The sequence below is a fragment of the Equus asinus genome, chromosome 7 (genome assembly GCF_041296235.1).
Source record: "Equus asinus isolate D_3611 breed Donkey chromosome 7, EquAss-T2T_v2, whole genome shotgun sequence".
NCBI lineage: Eukaryota > Metazoa > Chordata > Mammalia > Perissodactyla > Equidae > Equus > Equus asinus.
Window position 1 is genome coordinate 83995550 of NC_091796.1, and position 20354 is coordinate 84015903.

A 20354-nucleotide genomic window follows, 5' to 3' on the forward strand; every position below is an offset into this window, starting at 1 on the left:
CCACAATTTCTCCTCCCCCAGCAGAAAACATGCTTCTGGAGCATGTGCTGTTTATGTGATCTCATTACTGAACCTGTCAGTCCATCAGCTTCGACCTGTGACTTAGAAAAGCTGTTCTTTGTCAGGGAGCAGCCCTTGGGGGTCAGACTCTTCTGGTGTCATCAGAATTTGGGAGGTGTTTTTAGCCTGAGCAGCCAGCTTTCCTAGAGTCAGCATCTCCCGTCCTGCAGAGAGTCGCGGAGCGGTGCCCTGCTGGTGCTGGGCACTGTTCTTACCTCTTTCTTTTCACAGCTGAAGCCAGGACAGTGGGAACAAAGCTTTGTGCCAAACTCCTTCCCTGGGGTTTAGAGCCAAGTCCAGCAGGATGGAGTAGAAACCTGGCTCTGAATTTCCAAGGCCTAAAAACCTTGGAAAGTCCTGGAAAGCTCCTATCTTAATCCCTTCTCTTTCCATTTTGGAAGGAGAATCTCAAATTCTTTGCATCTCCATGTGGTTATGACCCAGAAAGTTGGGCGTGTGTTGAATGTAATTGCCTTTTCCAATAATTTGGCGCAACTCTTTATGGACGACTCCTTTACCTGGACCACTGCCTCTGGTCCCACTTCTTCCCAAGCACGTGTAGTTGTGGCCACGTGTTTGGCAAATGGACCAGTGACCCTTACTTCTTATAGGCCTGTTTTCTTTTACCTGTTCATTGCATTTAGAAAATTTAACCTTTTCTTTAAATTTCTCATTTGGGTCAGAAATTTCCAAATCTTCTCTAAAGGCAAATTTCCATTCTGTTCTCTTCAGCACCAGGCCGGTAACTTGAGCTACATTTCCCTGAGTGGGGAGGTCCTGCCTCTGGGGTAATAGTGTAAGCAGTCCCTGAAAGCCGACAGAGGGGGCTTCTTTAGCACACAAACAGGCAACATAAATCCTGTAGTCAGTTTTCTTTCACCTGTAGCTTTGAATGTTCTGAAGATTGAATTGATTTGAGGTCTGAGGGTGAAACAAGATGGATCTTTGGTTCAGGGTAATGAACAAACAGGGGTTGAGAGGGACATCTGCCAACTCCCTACCCTCTAAGGGGATGTGACTGTGGATTTTAACATCCCCTGTGCAGCTCTGCTGGTGGGTTTGACACTACTGGAGTTTTCCTTTCTAGGAGGGTAAACCTGGGGGCGAAGGGCAGGACCCTTCAGGCTTCCCGAGGTTTGAATCCCTGGATGAGCAGAACAGGATCCAGACAACGCCACTGCAGTCCCAGACCTGCTGTGTGGGGAGGCAGGAGGGCTAATGGGGAGAAGTCCTCAGGAGGCCTGGTGAGATCAGAGAAGGCAACCCTTTTTCTGTTAACCACAAAGCATACACCAATAGTATTCAGAGCCCTCCTCACACACCTGTGAGGGAATTGAACACCAGATCCATCTTTAAAATTTAAAAAGAATAGTATGCAGTCCCCAGCACCAGCCCCACCAAGGTCAGGAAATGCTCAGAATTTTACGTGTGAAAACACTCTGAAGGCATGTATGTGTATCAAGGAGCCATCTATTTAAGTTTGATCTTTAGGGTTTAACCAGTTGTGCTAAGTTAAAAAAAAATTAGGAAAAACTGAATTGTTTATGCTTCCTCTCCTAGAGATGACTAGGTTCGCTTCCTCTGCGTGTGTGCTAACCTTTCTGTCTGAGTAAAGCATGGCTGAGTGGAGGAAAAATATTAACAGAGCACCTTGAGCTTTGCTGCTTAGAAAAAAGGCTCCACAAAGATTCCACATGTCATTCCGCAGAATAATTCTTCGTGGCCTGCCAGCCTCACACTGATCAGCAGAACCCCTGCACCCTGCTAACTCTGACCTCTCGTTCTAGGGCTGCTTATGTGCTCCACACGTGCACCAGCCCTGCTTGCATTGAATCAACACTCCTCCATTCATTCAACAAGCATTTACCTGGCGCTCGCCTTTGGCCAGATGCTATGTGAGGGCTGCAAAGATCGTCCTTGCTGTGGCAGAGTTCCTGTACTGGGTTTTTCAATTCTACCAGGCACCAAGATTCAGATTCAAAACAAACAAACAAACAAAACGAGAAAAAAACCTGCAAAAAACAGAGCAGAGTATAGAGGATTTCTTTTCAGTTCCCCACAAGGTTTTTACTATCTGCTTTGCCTAATTGCTATGGGCAAATTGAAGGGATGGAAGCTAATGTCTATTGAACACTTACCATGCGCAAGGCACTTTTTCATCCATGGTTTAATTCTTTAGCTCTGTGAGGTGGGTGGAACTGTCCCCATTGTTCCAGATGAGGACACTGAGACCTAGACGAATGCAGCAGCCTTCTCCGGGGTCCTACGGCTGCTGAGTGGTAGAAGGGAGATGTGAACCCCGCTCCCCCTCCACGCCTGTCACAGCCAGTGTTGAGTCTTCACGGGGATAAAGCATTTTTTTAAAAAAAAAAAGGGCAGGATTCTGAGGTTCAAATTTTGCCCCGGTATCTTCAGTGTCCAGCAGTTTTCTCCAGAATTGGAGGGCCTGGCACCTGTCTTCTGTTCTGAAGTTCCCAGCATCAGCATTGGCTCCCCACCGCTGTGCTGTAAACTGCGAAAGAGCTCAGTCTGTCTCTGAGCCTAGCTCCACAAGAAGGAGGGGCTCCAGTCTCTGGGAAGAAGAAACCAGCGAGGCCTGAGCTGGGGTGAGAGAGGGAAGGGGTGTCTCAGACTGCAGCCCAGGCTGTTCCCTTTCTGTGGTCCGCTCTGACCAGTTGCACAGGTGGGAACAGCTTGGCAGTTTGTAGCAACACTTGTTCCGCTGTTTCAAGGGAATATGATCTGTGTGGAGTTTTGAGTGATGTGGACACATTGTGACTGGGCAAGGGTTGGAGGAGGGCTTTGTGTTGGAGTCTGGTGATGGCTTCGTGGCACAGGGTGAGCGAGATGTGGGAGCTGGAAGAGAGCCTCAAGTCAGCTCCAGCCCCGATGACGAGCCCACAGCACTGACACTTCCTCAAGGACTCTGGGGCAGCTCGTAGCCCCGCAAAACCCAGAACCAGAGTAGGAGTGAATCTGTTTGCTTTTCGAGGTAAAGAAAATACAGTGACCTTACGGAATCAGTTCTGTAGAAGCTGCAGCTGGCTGGGTTGTTGAATTAGTGCTGTCCAATAGAAAGAAAACGCAAGCCACTACTGCAAGCCACGTCCATAACTAAATTTTCTAGTAGCCACAATAAAAATAGGTAAAATATAATTTTTTTAAGAAGTGGGGGCCAGCCCGGTGGTGCAGTGGTTAAGTTCGCATGTTCCGCTTCAGCAGACCAGGGTTCACCAGTTCAGATCCCGGGTGCGGACCTGGCACCGCTCAGTAAGCCGTGCTGTGGCAGGCATCCCACATATAAAAAGTAGAGGAAGATGGGCACAGATGTTAGCTCAGGGCCAGTCTTCCTCAGCAAAAAAGAGGAGGATTGGCAGCAGATGTTAGCTAAGGGTTAATCCTCAAAAAAAAAAAAAAAAGTAAAAAGAACAGGTCAAAATTAGTTTTAGTACTGTATTTTATTTAACCCAATATATCCAAAATATTATTTTAACAAGTAATCTATATAATAAAATTACTAATGAAATATTTATATTCTTTTTCATACTGAGTCTTTGGAAATTGGCATGTATTTTGCACTAACAGATAAGCCACATTTCCCAGCAAGGATGGGATGTGTGCAATAGCCAGGTAGATCAGCGCAGGGCTAGAACAACGATGCTATTTGTAGAGGAGGAAAAAGTTTTCCTTGACCCTCTTAGGGTGCCTGAGTGGGTCTAAAAATAGAAGTGACAAAATCAGACTAACAGGAAAAAATCATCCAGATTTCCGTAACGTAGGTAGGACATGACATGGGAGCTTTACTGTTTCTTCGTGAGGTAGTGAAGGAACAGTTAGACCTGTGTACTTTTGTGCTGGGTTTCATGAGGAGTGGACAGTCGTGAGGGATGTGACTAGGTAAGGAGTACGAGGTAAATGTAACTGGGGGGACTGCACAAGGCCTGTTTGGGGGGATCCCTTTGTCTTCAGAGATAAGGATGCTCCCTTCCTCTGAGTGTAGGGAGGGCGCCTCTCACAGGAGGGTTTTGAGGCCTGTTTCAGGGAAGAAGGGCCAGCCCGCGAGAGGAGGACAGAGGGATCTTCCTGCTTCTGCCGTTTTCTCAGCCTCCTCCAGCTTCGAACATTCATCATGCCAAGGTGCCGTATTTTGGGGAGTGTGTCCTGAACCCTATCATATTTTGAACAGTTGGAAATCAGAGTCTAGCAGATAAAGATGGGCTCTAGGAAACTGAGGCCAGCCTGGAGGAGGCTGTATTTGCTGGACCAGCTGATCATATGGCATCACTCAGAGAGGCTGACTCAGGACCAGGGTTGTAAGGGCCGTCAGCCTAGTCTTCTTCCAGAATCATGGTCACTTGGGTCTGTTAAAACGCAGGCTTATCATTCTGGATCTTCTAGTGTCAGAGGCCTTTCAAGGTTGGGGTGAAGTTTGGGGAGGTGAAGGCAGACTCTTGTTCTCTTCCTTTGTTGTTGTTGTTGCTCAAGGCACACAAAGTGCCTGCCCTCACGGCTGCCCACTCTCTGGCTTCCCCTCGTGCGTTAGAAGAGAGGAGCGGACAGGACTTGGAGAGCAGAATGGAGCTGGTGGGGACCGAAATGAGATGGGGTGGGGACGGGAACACAGCCTCCCATGCTCATGGGGGCCGGCCAGGTCATATACATGGGGCAGAGTAGAAGTGACACTAGAGTTTGGTGGGGTCACAGCAAAAGTGAGAACACGTGTCTCACTGAAGGACAGCAGTGGCTTCAGCTCCTGCCAGCCGTTGACACACAGAGTGTGACCCAGTATGGTCAGGCCCCCCCTTTTTTTAAAAGAGAAACCAGAATTCCAGATTTTTATGTGAAATCTGTTTTCTTTTTATTGTGATAAAATATACGTAACATAATTTTATCATTGTAACCCTTTTTAAGTGTACAATTCAATGACATCAAAAACGTCCACAATGTTGTGTGTTACCACTGTCTATATCCAAACTTTACTTCATCCCCAACAACTCTGTACCAGTTAAACAATGACTCCTCCCTTACCCCCGTCAGCCACTCATAACCTCTGTTCTACTTTCTGTCTTTACAAATTTGCCTGTTGCATAAACCTCACATAAGTGGAGTCATACAGTATTTGTGTTTCTGTGTCTGGCTTGTGAAATCTGTTTTTTAAATGCTGATAACTAATTCAAAAGTTGTATTATTATTATTCTTATACTCTGTTTTGAAACTGTGGGTCAGATAAACTGCCCGTTTGAGACTTCTGGGGAGGGTAACCCTAAACCCAGTCCCGTTCTGCTCTCTGCTTCCTCGGAAAGCCCTCACCAGAGATGCAGGCAGTGGAAACGAGCTCAGAGGCTGGCGACTCTGGGGAGGAAACTAGACCAGTGCTCCCCAATAATGGTCATTCACCTCACCCATGGGGCTAGGTAAAAATACAGATGTCTGGGCCCCCACGTGGACTTCCTGAACTGGACTTTCTAGGGGAGGGGCCCAGGCTCCTGTATTTTCAACCAGGCTTCCAGCTGAGGCTCGTGGTCAGCACTTCTTGACGCCATCTGGAGAGAGGACCAGCACGCTGTGGGAAGGCATCCTCCTGCTTGGAGCCATGTTCTTGTCAGAGCTGATTTATTATGTGTTTGCTGTGTGCTGAGTCCACTGTCCAGGGGGAAGCCATTGGGAGCTGAGCTAGTCACTCCTCAGATTGAGGGGAGAAGCAAGGCTGGGGGTGGGGTTCATGATTCTGATTCACTTAAGGTTCTGAAAATATACTTGAAGTCCTGGGGTGGGGGTGGCGGGTTGGGGACAGCGGAAGGCCCTCATGGAACGTGAGGCGGAAGCATTTCAGGTGCTCCTCATCCTCCTGTTTCTGTGACACTCAGCTCCATGCACTGGACGAGGCTGGGATGGCCTGGCTGGATTTCTCTCTTGGCTTTGTGGCCTCACCCGACATTGTCGCAGTTGCCCGCCAAGTCCACAGCATCACGTCTGCGTCTTCAGTTTAGTGGTCCTCCTCCCTCCCCATTCCTAACCAGCCTGTCCCTTGTTCCCTCCCAGCCTTGTCTCTGCTCTGACCAGTCTGGGTCCTTAATTATCGCCTTGAAGATACACTGCTTAGGGAATAAGTCTTAGGCCGTGGAGAGTGACATCAGCAAGATGGTGGACCAGGAAGCTCCAGACCCTCACCCCCGCAGAAACATGAAACAAACTAGAACCTGGCTACAATGCCTTCCTTCTTAGAGCCATGGCAATCCGTCAGAGATCTGTGGCAACCAAGCAGATGCCCAACCCGGAAAAAGCCGCATTCAGAATGTTAGGGATTTTACAGCCTTCTTCCCCACCCTTGCCTTCCTCCTCCTCCCTGCCGGGTCTCCCAATGCCTTGTTCCCTCTGCAAACCACAGAGAGCAGAGCAGACGCAATTTGCACCATTTTAACCCAATTGTATTTCTAAACACGGACAATGAACAATCCAGAAAAAAAATGAAGAAAACACTTTTATTTACAGTGGCATCAAAAAAAGAAAAAAAGACTTAGTAATAAATTTAACCAAAGAGGTGAAAGACTTGTACACTGAAAACTACAAAGTGTTGGGGCTGTCCTGGTGGTGCAGCTGTTAAGTTCACACGTTCTGCTTTGGTGGCCTGGGGTTCACAGGTTCGGGTCCCAGGTGGGGACCTTTGCACCACTCTCAAGCCATGCTGTGGGAGGTGTCCCACATAAAAAGTACAGGAATATGGGCACGGATATTAGCTCATGGCCAGTCTTCCTCAGCAAAAAGAGGATTGGCGGCAGATATTAGCTCAGGACCACCTTCCTCGAAAAAGCTACACGGTGTTACTGAAAGAAATTTAAAAAGTCATAAATGAATGGAAAAACATCGTGTGTTCATGGATTGGAAGACTCAGTATTGTTAAGATGTCAATACTACACAAAGCAACCTACAGATTCAATGCAGTCTTTATCAAAATCCCAATAAGGTTTTTTTTGCAGACGTAGAAAAATGCATCTAAAATTCATGTGGAAGTGCAAGGGACACTGAGTAGCCGAAACAATCCTGGAAAAGAACAACAGAGTTGGAGGTCTCACACTTCTTGATTTCAACACTGCTAACAAAGCTGCAGTATCCCGACAGTGTGGTATTGGCATCAGACAAACACAGACCAATGAACTAGAGTCCAGAAAGAAACCCTCAGCTGTGTGGTCAAATGATTTTCAACAAGGGTACCAAGAATATTCAATAGGAAAAGGATAGCCTTAAAAAAAAAAGACTTTATTTCTTAGAGCAGTTTTAGGGTCACAGCAGAAGGGGAAGGTACAGAGATTTTTCATATACTCCCTGCCCAGTTATCAACATCCCCCGCCGGAGTGGTACATTTGTTGCAACTGATGAACCTGCATTGACACATCATTGTCACCTGTCTTTTCAACAAATGGTGCTCGGAACACTATAAAACTCATACAAGAAAACAGGGAAAAGGCTTCATGACACTGGATTTGGCAATGATGACATTGATTTCTTGGATATGATACTAAAAGCATGGGGAAAAAAGAAAAAATAGGTAAATTAGGCTATGTCAAATTTAAAAACTTTTGTGCTTCAGAAGGCGCTATCAATAGAGTGAAAAGGCAACCCTCAGAATGGGAGAAAATATTTGCAAATCATACATCTGATAAGGGGTTAATATCCAGAATATATAAAGAACTCCAAGAGCTCAAGAACAAAAACAAACAACCCAATTTAAAAATGAGCTAAGGACTTGAATAGACATGTCTCCAAAAAAGATATATAAGTGGCCAATAAGCACATGATTAGATACTCAACATTAGGGAAAATGCAAATCAAAACCACAATGAAATACCACTTCACACCTATTAGGATGACTATTAGAAAAGAACATAAGAGGGGCCGCCTCCGTGGCCGAGTGGTTAAGTTTGCGTGCTCCGCTGCGGTGGCCTGGGGTTTGGATCCTGGGCATGGACATGGCACTGCTCATCAGGCCACGTTGAGACGGCATCCCACATCCCACAACTAGAAGGACATACAACTAAGATATACAACTGTGTACAGGGTGGGTTTGGGGAGATAAAGCATAAAAAAAAAAAAAAGGAAAAGAACTTAAGAAAATAAGTGTTAGGGGGCTGGCCCCATGGCCGAGTGGTTAAATTCATGCACTCTGCTGCAGGCGGCCCAGTGTTTCGACGGTTCAAATCCCAGGCGCGGACATGGCACTGCCCATTGAGCCTCGCTGAGGTGGCATCCCACATGCCACAACTAGAAGGACCCACAACTAAGAATATACAACTATGTACCAGGGGGCTTTGGGGAGAAAAAGGAAAAAAAATAAAATCTTTAAAAAAAAAAAGAAAAGAAGTGTTGGCAAGAACATGGAGAAGCTGGAACCCTGTACACTGCTGATGGGAATGAAAATGGTGGAGTCATGTGGAAGACAGTACGGTAGTTCCTCAAAAAATTAAAAATAGAATTACCATATGATCCAGCAGTTCTACTTCTGGGTGTATACCCAAAAGATGTGAAAGCAGGAACTTGAACAGATATTTGTATGCCTTTCTTTTTTTTGTTTGTTTTTAAATATTCGCGCCTGAGCTAACATCTGTTGCCAATCTTTTTTTTTCTCCTCCTTCTTCTCCCCAAAGCCCACCAGTACATGGTTGTATATTCTAGTTGTAGGTCTTTCTGGCTCTGTTATGTGGGACGCCACCTCAGCATGGCCTGATGACCAGTTTCATGTCCGCACCTGGGATCCAAACCGGCGAAACCCTGGGCCACCGAAGGAGAACATGTGAACTTAACCACTCAGCCATGGGGCCGGCCCCTGGACGCCCTTGTTCATAGCAGCATTATTCACAATAGCCAAAAGGTGGAAGCAACCCAAGTGTCCATGTACGGATGAATGGATAAACAAAATGTGATACATATAGATACGATGGAATATTACTTAGCTTTAGAAAGGAAATTTGGACACATGTGCCACATGGATGAAGCTTGAGGATATTATGCTAAGTGAAATAAGCTAGTCACAAAAGGACAAATACTGTTTAATTGCACTTATGTGATGTCTTGCAGTGTCTTTTTTCCTGACATCAACCTGTACTCCAATTCTCCAACACCAAGTGGGTGTCCTCCAAGTCAATTCAATTCTAACACGAACTTCTTGGGGTTAGTGCAGACCCCACAGGTTAAGGGCTCAGTTCCACAGGACTGCCTCCACTTCAGATGCCATTTCCAGATCCTGGGCGCCCCCCATGCTTCTGACTGACTATAAACTGGGAGTTTCCACAACCCTGCTCAGGTTCTGTAATTTCTAGAATGGCTCATAGAACGCAGGTGAACATTTTACTTACGTTTCCTGGTTTGTTACAAAGAATGCAACTCAGGACCAGCCAAATGGAAGAGATACCAGGGTGAGGTGTGGGGGAGGGGCAGAGCTTCCATGTCCTCTCTGGGGACACCACCCTCCCAGCACTTTGATGTGATGTGTTCACCACCCTGAAAGCTCACTGGATTTCCTTGTTGAAGAGTTGTTATAGAGCTCAATGTCCAGCTCCCCTCTCCTGCTCAGAGGTGGGGGAAGGGGGGCTTGGGAGTTCCCAAATTCTGATGACTCCGTAGGTCTTCTGGTGACCAACCACAAGATGAGGCTGTCAAGGGCCCCTGGTCACTCTAGGTCACCTGATTAGCATAAACTGGAAAGGGGCCCCTTATGAATAACAAAAGACTCTACTATCACTCAGGAAATTCCAGGAACGGGGACGAAGACCAAACATATTTTTATTATAGCACAGGTGCCAACAGTAGTCAAATTCATGGAGGCAGAAAGTCGCATGGTGGCTGCCATGGGGGAGGGAATGGGGAGTTATTGTTTAAGGGTTACTGAGTTTCATTTGAGGAAGATGAAGAAAGTTCTGGAGATGGGTGGAGGTGATGGTTGCACAATAATGTGAATGTCCTTAATGCCACTGAACTGTACAGTTAAAAATGATTAAAGTGGTAAATGGTTAAAATGGGAAATTTTAAGCTGTGTGTCTTTTACCACAACCACCAGAAAGAAGCTACAGTGCTTGTGAGGTGTTCTCTGCTGGCTGGGCACCTGCTCACCTCCTGCCTTCCTGTCATCAGCCTGTGCTTGGAGGAATGCATTCCCTGCCCTCTCTGTGCTTGCTGAGTTTACTGGGATCCTGGCCCTGGTTTTCTGGTGGTTTGCGTTTCCCCCTCTTCCTTATCTCTTCTCCTGTCCTCTTCCCCTCCTCCTCCACGTCCTCTTCCGACTCAATGGGAAATGTTGCGGGACTGGAACCTTGGCTAAGACATCTCTCCTATGGCTCAGGGCTCTGGGCGTAACAGGTGCTTACAAATGAATGGACAAATTAATAAGCAGGCTTCCATGTCCTGAAAGGAGGTAGTGACCAGTCAGTTAACTGAGAGCTCAGGTGGTTGGAGGAAGGCATTGTCAGGCCTGGATTGTCTTCCCAATGTGACTCAGTCTTGTTCCTTCAGTGGAAAGAGCTGTAAGTCCTCACTGTGTGCCTTGAACTGTGCCAGACCCAGGGTGGTTGAGGACACTCTCTTTAGCTCTGCTGGGTGCCCTTGGACAAGTCCTTTAAGTTTTCTAAGTTTTGGCGTCTTCTTTCATAAGATGGAGATAATATTGGCTACTGCAAAAGGTGGAGGGTTGGATTAAAAGAGACAATAAGTGGAGGGCACTAAGCTAGCAGAGTTTACCAGATAAGGAGTGCAAAATGAAGACAGATGCTGTCAGTACTATCACCCATAAAGGTGGTTGCTCCTGTCTTCCGGAGGGGGGTGGCTCCTGACGTAGAAGGAGAGGCCAGTACTTCAGTGCTCCTAGTACCCATGTGGCAGTCTTAAGGATATGTGTGCACAGGGCATTAAGGGGTCACAGCCTGTGCGAGGACATTACCCCAGTGTGAGCGCAGTGGGGAGAAGCAGGACAGCTTCCCTGAGGACGCGATGGTAATAGCAGTTCTTTGTAAGCTAGGTGACCGGGAGTTGGGGGTCCCTGTGAGATTCTGGGCCAACCCCCAACCCGCACATGGGACTTTAGTCTCACAAACCTAAGACTCTGCTGAAGGAAGTGGGGCTCCCAGCTTATCAGGTGGACACAGCTGTTTTCCACGGCCTGGTTCTTGATCTTTTTCCAGCAGTGCTGTTCACAGGATGCCCTTCCCTTGACTTCAACTTGCCTCTATCCTCAACATCAAACAGCCCCGTGCGGATTGCAGGATGAGGGTTGAAGCCTCATCAGGGATGGTGAAGAACCATCGGGTTACGGTCAAAGCTGGTGTTCCCTCTTTCTTTCTTCTCTGTCTCCTGACTTCTCTCCAGCATCATTCCTAATTTTAACGGATGGAGCATCTCCCTTCTCTTGTTTCTGCAGGACTAAGGGCCCGTTACTTTGCTGGGCCATTCAGAGGGGGGAGGGCATCCTGCAGGCTCAGGTGGCCCTCCCAGACTCTTCTGCTTTCTGACCTCATCACAGGCATTTTTCCTTTTCTGTGCTGTGCAAAAACTCTAGCTCACCCCTCAGCGCCTACAGTTCAAGAGGAGGCCTTCCCCAGCGTGAGGGCAGGTTGCAGCGGCACCTGCAGTGTTTGCAGAAGGGCGAGATGGGAGGCAGGCCCGGGTTCCGCTTGCTTACCAACTTCTCACGATTGGACGGTGTGTTTCAGAAGCTCGTGATGGAGCAGGGTTGGCTTTGTCCCCCATCCGATTCCCCCTCTAGAGAGGAGGTGAACACAGCCCCTTTCAGTTCCAGGAGACCCCCCTTTGATGGAACAACCCTGCTGGATTCAGAAGGGAGGGTCACAGAAACAGGAGCAAAATTAGTTTTTTATTTTTTCTTTTTCCCCTTCTCCTCTCCCCTCGAAATTGCTGATTTCTGCCCAGAACTCCTGTGTCAGCATGGCTGGGTCTCTTTTGGTGGCTCTGCAGGCAGCCATCTGTGCACAGGCTGTTTGCTGTGTCCGTGTACTCTGAGAAATGTAGGACGTGAGCGGCCCTGGGTCCTTATGTTAAAGCAGAACCCATTCCAATGGGCTGTTTGTTTGGGGTGGTGGCTGCCATGTGAGCAATCCTCGCCTGCTCAGACCTTTGTCCTGGGTTTCCTGTTTGGTGCTGGACCTGTTGGTGGAGCCCTCAGTGAGCTCACTCAGAGGACCACTTCTTCTCTGCCCGGGAACTAAATAGGAGCACACACCTGTCTGGCACCATCCCTGCCTAGGATGTGCGGGGAAGCCAACAGCTGAGCACTATCTCTTGATTTCGTTCCTTGGCGCAGCTGAGATCAATTGTCTTTAAGTGTGGTCCATAAACCCCAACACTAGAACCACCGGAGTGTTTGTTAACAATGCAGCATCCTGGGCACAGGGCAGACCCCAGGAATTAGCCTCTGTGGGTGGCGCTCAGGAGTCTGTGTTTTTGATTCTGTGCCAGGGAATCTCATGTTCACTGAAGTTGAGAAGTCCTGCTGTGGAAGCCATGGAACCACAATCTAGCTCTGCTGGCAGCTGTTTGGGGCCTCCAGCAGGGCACCTGCCCTCCCTAGGCATCAGCTTCATTATCTGTAACAAGGAAGCCTGCCTCACAGCGTTGCCGCCAAAGTGAAATGAGGGGGTGTGTATGTGAAATTCCTGGATCCAGATAAGCCATCTTGGACATACTGAATGCACATCTATCTTCTCCCTCCCCATCAAACCCAGGTTCTGCAACATTCTTTCTGATATCTCTGGATTACAGCTCCTTTCTTTCATCTTAGCTGCTGTCCCTGGAATTTTTGCTGATGGATCCTCCTCCCCAGTGTGTCACGTTTTGGGAACTGAAGGAGACCCACCTCTCCGCTCTCTCTGCTGATGAGTTTGGTTGGGACCAGTGTCACCACCTTCTAGACAAAAGTCAGCCCCTGCATGACCTGTTCATGGAGCAGAGGCCATGCCTGGCACACAGCCAGAACCGAGAACATTTGGATGGAAAGAGGCATGACTGGTGTGCTGGTTTTTCTCTCTCTTTTTTTTTTTTTTCCAGGAAGATTAGCCCTGAGCTAACTACTGCCAGTCTTCCTCTTTTTGCTGAGGAAGACTGGCCCTGAGCTAACATCCATGCCCATCTTCCTCTACTTTATACGTGGGACGCCTACCACAGCATGGCGTGCCAAGTGGCGCCATGTCTGCACCCAGCGAACCCAGGGCTGCCGAAGCGGAGTGTGCGAACTTAACCTCTGTGCCACCAGACGGGCCCCTGGTGTGCTGGTTTTACACTTTACCTTTGGGGTGTTAGCTTCTCATTTCAGAAGGAAGATTCTGGATTATTTTCTGTGATCGCCATTCAGTAACGTCAGCCATGGCCTCAGGAGGATGGGCCTGTGGTGGGGGAAGAATGCAGCTTGACCCAACCCTCTTTCTAATCCTCCTTACCTTTTATGTGTAACAGGGCCCCCTGAGAAAATCTCTTCCACCTGCACCCTCAATTCCTGAAGCTTCTGAAGGCTGTGCTCAGGGGAGCAGCAGGTGGGAAAGCCCCACTCTGGGCTGGCTGAGCTGGGGGTGGGCCTGGGGAGATCAGGGCTCCCTGGTTCTCAGAGCCACTTCCTCTCCTCTGGCCCCTCACCAGCCCCCTCTGTCCCGAGTGTCACTGTCCCTGTCACCAACAGACATTCTTGGCCTCTGGCCAGCTGTGTGGCCTTGGGACAGGCGTCTCCACAGCCTCTTGCTCTGTTTGTGGAGTAAAGACTGGCCTCCTTGCTAATGTTTGTTCCCTTAGGGCTATTGTCAGGGGAAGGGAAGTTCTCTTCTCAGGGCTCAGATCACTGGCTGGAAGTTTGTTTAGGGACTTAAGGAGACATTGACATTCTCTCTTCTCATTAGACTGCTTTCTGACTCAGTGTCCAGAAAGAACTTTGATAAGAGGTGCAGAGTGAACATGTCTCCATTCTATGATGACCCAAGCGCATTCCTCGTTGCATGACAAACCCCGTAGCAAATGATCCCTTCAGAGCCTGGATCATCTTGAGTCTCAGACCATGTCTTCCTGGCATATGTAGCTGCTTGGTGCCTTGTGGCTCAGCAAGGATCTGTGGGGGGAGAGAGGGGCTGCGAATGAGAACAGCCGAAGTCCTGATGTCTACCTCACCGCTGGCTAACTCGTGACTTCAGCAAGCAGCTTAGACTCCGTTATGGAATGGAGAGAACAACGCGCCCCTCGTGGGGTGTGTTGCCGCGTCTGCACTTTGGTCATTCTGCTGTTCACCTCACTGGGTGGTTTGGAGGCTCCGATTTTGTGCTGGTTGTGCAAGTGCAATGGAAACTGTGAAATATTATGCCAATGTGGGCTTTTAAGTGTCCTTAAAAAAAAAAGATTCTGGAGTTGCTCCATCACACTTGGAGAATGAAAGGGCTTTCTTGTCCACAAATCATGTCTTATCTATCCTGTGAAGTGCAACCTTGGATAAGGGCCGCGCCCTCCATTTATGGGGTTTGGCATTCTTGTCTCTAGCATCAGCTTTGTTTCAGAAGAAGCTCTGGTTATTCTGGCTGCAGGAGCCTCTCCCGGAGCTTCTGGATTCCAAAGCATCCCTGCCGATCTGATCCTTTTGAGTGAACCGTGCTGCAGCTCCAGGAGTCCTGCAGAGCATTCTGATTCCTTTTGATTCCAAGAAGGGCCTTTTATCAAGGGTTGGCACGAAGCAGCTTTCCAATCTATATGTGCCTAGGATGGCTCTTCTCTTGAATGTAGGAAAATGGTGGTGGTGGCGCAGCTCAGACGGATTTGGTCCCCACCATCAGGACATAGGGCCCAGGAGTGAGAAGTTTTCTCCTGAGAGCCTGGAGGTCCCGGCCTTACCACATTTTTCTCCCAGGCCCCTTATAGTTAGCAAGTGGCAGTGATCAGTGGTCACGAATGGGGACTGGTGGGATAGGACAGTCCTTGTGAAGATGTTGCATCTTCTCTCTCTAGAGTTCTTCTCTCGCTCCTTAGGGAAGAGGGTAGCCCATTATCTGCCCCAGGAATGGCTAGCCCTGTATTCTCATGCTACTCCACAAAACTCCATGACCTTTACTAGGGTGTCCCCACCCTGGACCAGATCGCGGTCCCTTGCAGATAACCCACACAGGCCCTGGGTCATTCAGTCTTTGTCTGTCTTTGAATTCTACTTGTCCTGGATGGCATCCTCCAGCCAGCCTCCCTGTGTCTCCCCAGTGGACAGCAGGTAGTGTGACAGATGAGAGCCAGTGAATGAGGGCTCTCCTCCCATGGGCCTGTCCCTGTCACCAAGTACAACCTTGGATTAGTGGCCACACCCTCCATTTAAAGGGCTCAGCACCCTGACCTTTACAGTCAGATCTTGAGAGCTACTTTTGCTTTTTAGAGACAATGCACCACCGCCTTCATTTATTTATTGAGCAAATATTTACTGAGTGTCTGTTCAGTGCCGAGCAACATTCTGAGCTCTGAGGCTGCAGCAGTGAGTGGGAAAGCAAAGGTCCCCGAGTTCCCCTTTAAGGGAAGAGAGAGTAGGCTGTAAGGGCGTCATTGAGGGAGGGATGATGCTGGAAATGTCAGGCCACATAGGAGGGGCGCTGGCTTCAGCGCAGGCTATTGGCAGATGTTCTCCTGTAAGTAGGCCCCTGAGTAACTCGCTAAATCTCAGGGCCGGATCTGGTGGTGCTGCTGTCTTGGGGTGGTGTTACATATGGGTGACTAATAGTTTTCCTGGTACAAGGTTTAGATTTCTTTTTCTTTCCAGATTTCTCTCTGGGATCATGAGGTAGGGTTAGTTAACTTGTGAAGTTGGCTTTTTAGGAAAAAACCACACGGGGCTCACGCTGTCTGTTTCTGGAGACACACCCTGAAATAAGAGGAAGTGTGTCTGGCTCATGGCAGCCCTTTAAGCAACAACTCTTCCAGGGCCTGCCTGTGAGTAACCCGCAGGGTCTGAGTTTCAACTCTGAAAATGGCAATGAGAGGGCTGTCACCAAGCAAGCCCAACCAGACTGAGAAGAAAACTTGGGAGGATTAGAAATATTTATTGTTACATGAAGTACTTTTGGGAATGACAGCGTGTGACATCGCAGACAAAGGAGACAATTCTTCTGCTTTGGGCTGTTTTACGACCTGCTGTCAAAGGCAGGGAGTGGTACAGTTGAGCACAGGACAGTATGGTCCATCTGTTGGCTGCTGCATGCTGGTGTCTGGGACAGAATTGGTGGGAAGTGCCCAAGCATTTGAGCGGAGCTTTGCATGTTGGCTATTTCAAATGTGAAAAGCTTGGAGAAAGTCAGCTCTGCATTCTGTGCCTTGGCTGTCCTGTTGGTTCCAAAGATTCCGTCTCATTTTTCCTCTTTCCCAGCTGAGTCCCTGGGGAAGTTCTATGAGCCTATGGTCGTTGGCGGCCAGCACCATCAGACGGAGGGACGTTTGAGTGGTGAAGCCGGCATGACACGGGCTCTCGGTGAAAGGGGAGGCAGAACAGGCTTCACGTCTGCTCTCATGTGGACCTGCACTGACCCTTGCAGATGTCACCATGAGGACAATTTCAAGAGGAAGACCAACCCTTAAAAGGAGGGGTGTGTGTACCAGGAGCCTCCTGAGTTGATGACTGAAAGCGGACACAACTGTGAGGCTCAGCTGAAAATATAAAGCCCTTTGTCAGCATCTTTTTTTTTTTAATCAAAAAATTTCCCTGTAGAACTCAGACCCCTCCCCTAAACTTAGCATCTTCTCTATTTACAGCCTAGGGTTTCCCTGCTCTTCAGCCACCTTGCACTCCCCAAAGATAGGAAGAAACCCAGCACCAAGGCTGTAGGTCAAGATCAAGGTATATTAGATAGTTTATAAGCTTGGTGGTGTGAGCTCTTTGTCTCCTCTACCCTTTGGTGTGGTGCTTAGTATCAGTAGGGGCTCAATAAATTTGTGTGTAGATTTGAGGGTGAGAAGTTGATCAGTGTACTTCCAATGGCCTCCATATCTGATCTTGGGGCACCCCAAATTTGAGGTCTTCCCTGTGTCATTCCACCTTGCCTCTGCTTACTTTTGGTGGTAAACTCTTGGAATACAGCAAACTGCTACTGTGCCCAACTTGTTTGCTGTAGAGGAAACTGGAAATACTTCTTAGGTTTGAGCTGCACAATTGTAGAAGTCATCTCTTTCATCAGAAGATACTTCCTGAACACCATCTCTGTTGTCGGCATAGTGCGGGGCGTGGTGTGGGGAGGGGTCACACAAGGAAATGTTAGTCAATGTCCTGGTCCTCAAGGTGCTAACAGTCTAGTTGGGGAGACAACACCCAATGTGGAAAACACCCGAAACTAAGCATTACCTAAGAACAAGAAATCCCATGGGGCGTAAGTACGTCGTGAACAAAACAGGCTATGGCTGGAGACACCTCTCACCATTGCTTCATCCAACAGCTAGACATAGGGGGAGGCACTTGAATTACAGAGTGGAGCATGTAAGACTGGATGGGTGGTCAGCTCTTTGAGGGCAGTGACCTCTGTGGCTTTCACCCTGTTCATCAAGGGATTTGGAGTCAGATAGCCATGGGTTTGAATCTCAGTTCTACCATTAGAATCTGGGTGACCTTGGGCAAAGTACTGATGTTTTCTCATCTGTAAAAACCAAACCAGAGGTAGTGATGCCCACTTAGGGGTTTGTTGTGAGGGATTAAATGAAATAACGTGGAAAATCTTTTATCACACTGCCTAGCCCATAGTGGGTGTTCATTATGTGTTAGTGTCCTTCCTTCTGGTTTGGGTAACAGAAGACCTGAGCGTTTAGCCTAATGGTTAAGAGTACAGACTCTAGGTCAGATGGTCTGAGCTTGAAGTCCAGCCTTATCACTTACTATTAGAGGACCTTGGGCAAGCTACTTAAATGCCAGTTTCCTCAGTTTTAAAATAGGGATTAAAAGAGTGTGTGTATATTTATCTACGGTGCTTAGGCTGGTGCCTGTGGCCTGGTAAGCACAATGGGTCACCTGTTCTTACTATTCTTATCTTCTCTAGGAATCACGATTGCAGGCTATCCTCATTTCGGTCGCTGCTGCTTCCTGCCATACCCTAACCTATTTTCCCCCCAAGGTTGAGGAAATCCAAGAATGTCAGGGTAGTATCAGCCACCAGCATAATCACAGATTTGAGGACAAACTCTGTGAGTGGGGAGGCAGCTCTAAGGAAGTCTGGAGTTGACCAGCTGTGACCCTGCTTCCTAACTTCTTAGAGACCTAAGCTTAGCCTCTTAAATCCATAAACCTCTTTCATGAGTGATTTTCCCCCAAATCAATGAGATTGTTTTTTGTTCCTGAAGGTCTGCTACCTCGTTAATCTTGAGTTGGCCTTTTCAAAAGAGCCAAGGGCTTGGATTTGGGGATTTCAAAACTACAGTCATATGAGCAGGTTTTGCGTGCACGTTATTACTTACCATGGTATTTTCCTGGAAGCTGCCTGGAGTTCCAAGGTGGCTGGGAGCTCATTCTCATGGTTAAACTGTTGTTCATCGTCAGTATGTCAGTGCCCTAGCAGCCACCTCGTTCTCTTTGCTTCTAACTGGAGCATCCACAGACTCAGTCCCAGGCCCCGAATCTGAGCCTCCTCCGCGGGTCCAAAGGTGGCTTTGCTGCAGACTGCCTTCAGTGTAACCTAGTCCATGACATTTGGGACCCTGGAGCCCCTGTTTGTGCATTACTATTCCCAGATTATTCACTTGCAGGTGTAAACAGATGTCTAAGTGACTCACCAAGGAGAGAGAGAGGTATTTACAGGACGAGAACTGGGTGTTGGAGTGTGCAGACATGCCTCAGCAGCACCATCTCTGTGGTGCTGAAATGCCCACACAGTGCACACTGGGGCCGGGCAGTGAGTGTTGAAGTCACTTCTGAGTCTTGTACATAGTTCCCCACATGGACGTGGGGACAAAACTTTAGTGGTGGCCTCCCTCCTGGTGGCCATGCTGTCCATGCCTGAGACTCCCGTGTCAAGCCACACAGCCCAGGAATGTGTGGGCATGTTTTTCTATGGAATGTAAATTAGGCATACCACATTTCTAGCATATTTTAGTGCTCATAAATTCTGTATGGACTTAAATGACCCTTAATATAGTAACATTTTCTTACATTTGTGTAGCTTGAATTTGCCTCGTCTCTGTGGTACTCTGTGAACCTTAGCTTCTGATTAATCGTTGGACTGTAATCCCATTGCTAGTGTACCCAGAGATGTGTAGATACACCATGTACCTAGCCACGCATCATGTAAAGACACCCTTGTGGGGGTGGCCTCCTGCTCCTAAGGGTTGATGGGCTTTAAGTGTCAAGTATTTAAGTGGGCTTTAAAGGACCCTCAATGACGCTTTTTAAATAGCAGACTTTCTGTGAGAACTTTGTCTGGGTTTAAGTTCCCACCCACGTCTTTCCCCGGGTCTGGGCTCAGGGCTGCTGCGGAAGGGAACTAATGTTTTCCTGACGGTCTGGTTAACTGCAGCCCATTCATTCGACAGCCATTTATGGAGTAAGCCCCTGTTCTGGTTCCCAGGCTCCAGACTAGTGTCAGAGGAATGGCTGAACACCAAAGGGTTAGAGAAGTTTGGGGCAAGCAGATCTCACTAGCTTGGATAACCGAGGAAGACTCAGTGAAGGAACTGACGCTGAGACGGGCTCTGAAGGACTGAGAGGGAAACCTTTCCAAGCAAGGCGACTGCTCGGATCAAGGTGGAGGCCAGAGGTGGAAAGGTTGGAATCGTGACTCGTCCAATCTGGCTGGAGAACCAGGGACCTGGAGGGAAGTGGGTGGAGACAGCCTGGAAACTAGGTGAAGAAAGCCAAGAGCAGCAGGCTGAGGGGTTTGGACTTCCGTGCTCCCTCTGGGAGGGCCGACTCCTTGAAGGTCTTGAGCGGGGGCTTTGTGGGCAGGGCAGCTCCGAGGAACGTGCCCCTGAATCTGCTGTGCAGGGTGACGGAGAGAGACCCGGGTCGCTTGAAGGAGACGGGGCAGATTCAAAGTGGGCTTCCGGGGAGGCCTGGGAGGGTCTGGGATGGAGAGGACGTGAGAGGGCAGAGTCGGAGGTGACAGAGAGCTGAGAAAGAGCAGAGAGAAGGGGCAGGAGCCGGGGAAGGAAGAGGACGAGAACTGGGGCGGGGGGTTTGCCTGACTGCCATAAAGAAACCAAGCGCATCCTGTGAGTCCCAGCAGCCTCTCCGCTCCTGCCAGGCGCCATCGCTGGATGAGGGTGTGCGGGCTGGAAGAGCCAGGCTTGCACGTGGGCGTGAGTGCCTCGTCGGTGTA

At 48.6% G+C, this 20354-nt stretch overlaps 1 protein-coding gene across 1 annotated transcript in view; it reads left to right on the forward strand.

Moving 5' to 3' along the window:
• The window catches only part of LOC106830936 (FLVCR heme transporter 2), a 54915-nt gene that overhangs the window by 1337 nt on the left and 33224 nt on the right, over positions 1-20354 (forward strand). The gene's annotated exons all lie outside the window — the stretch shown is intronic.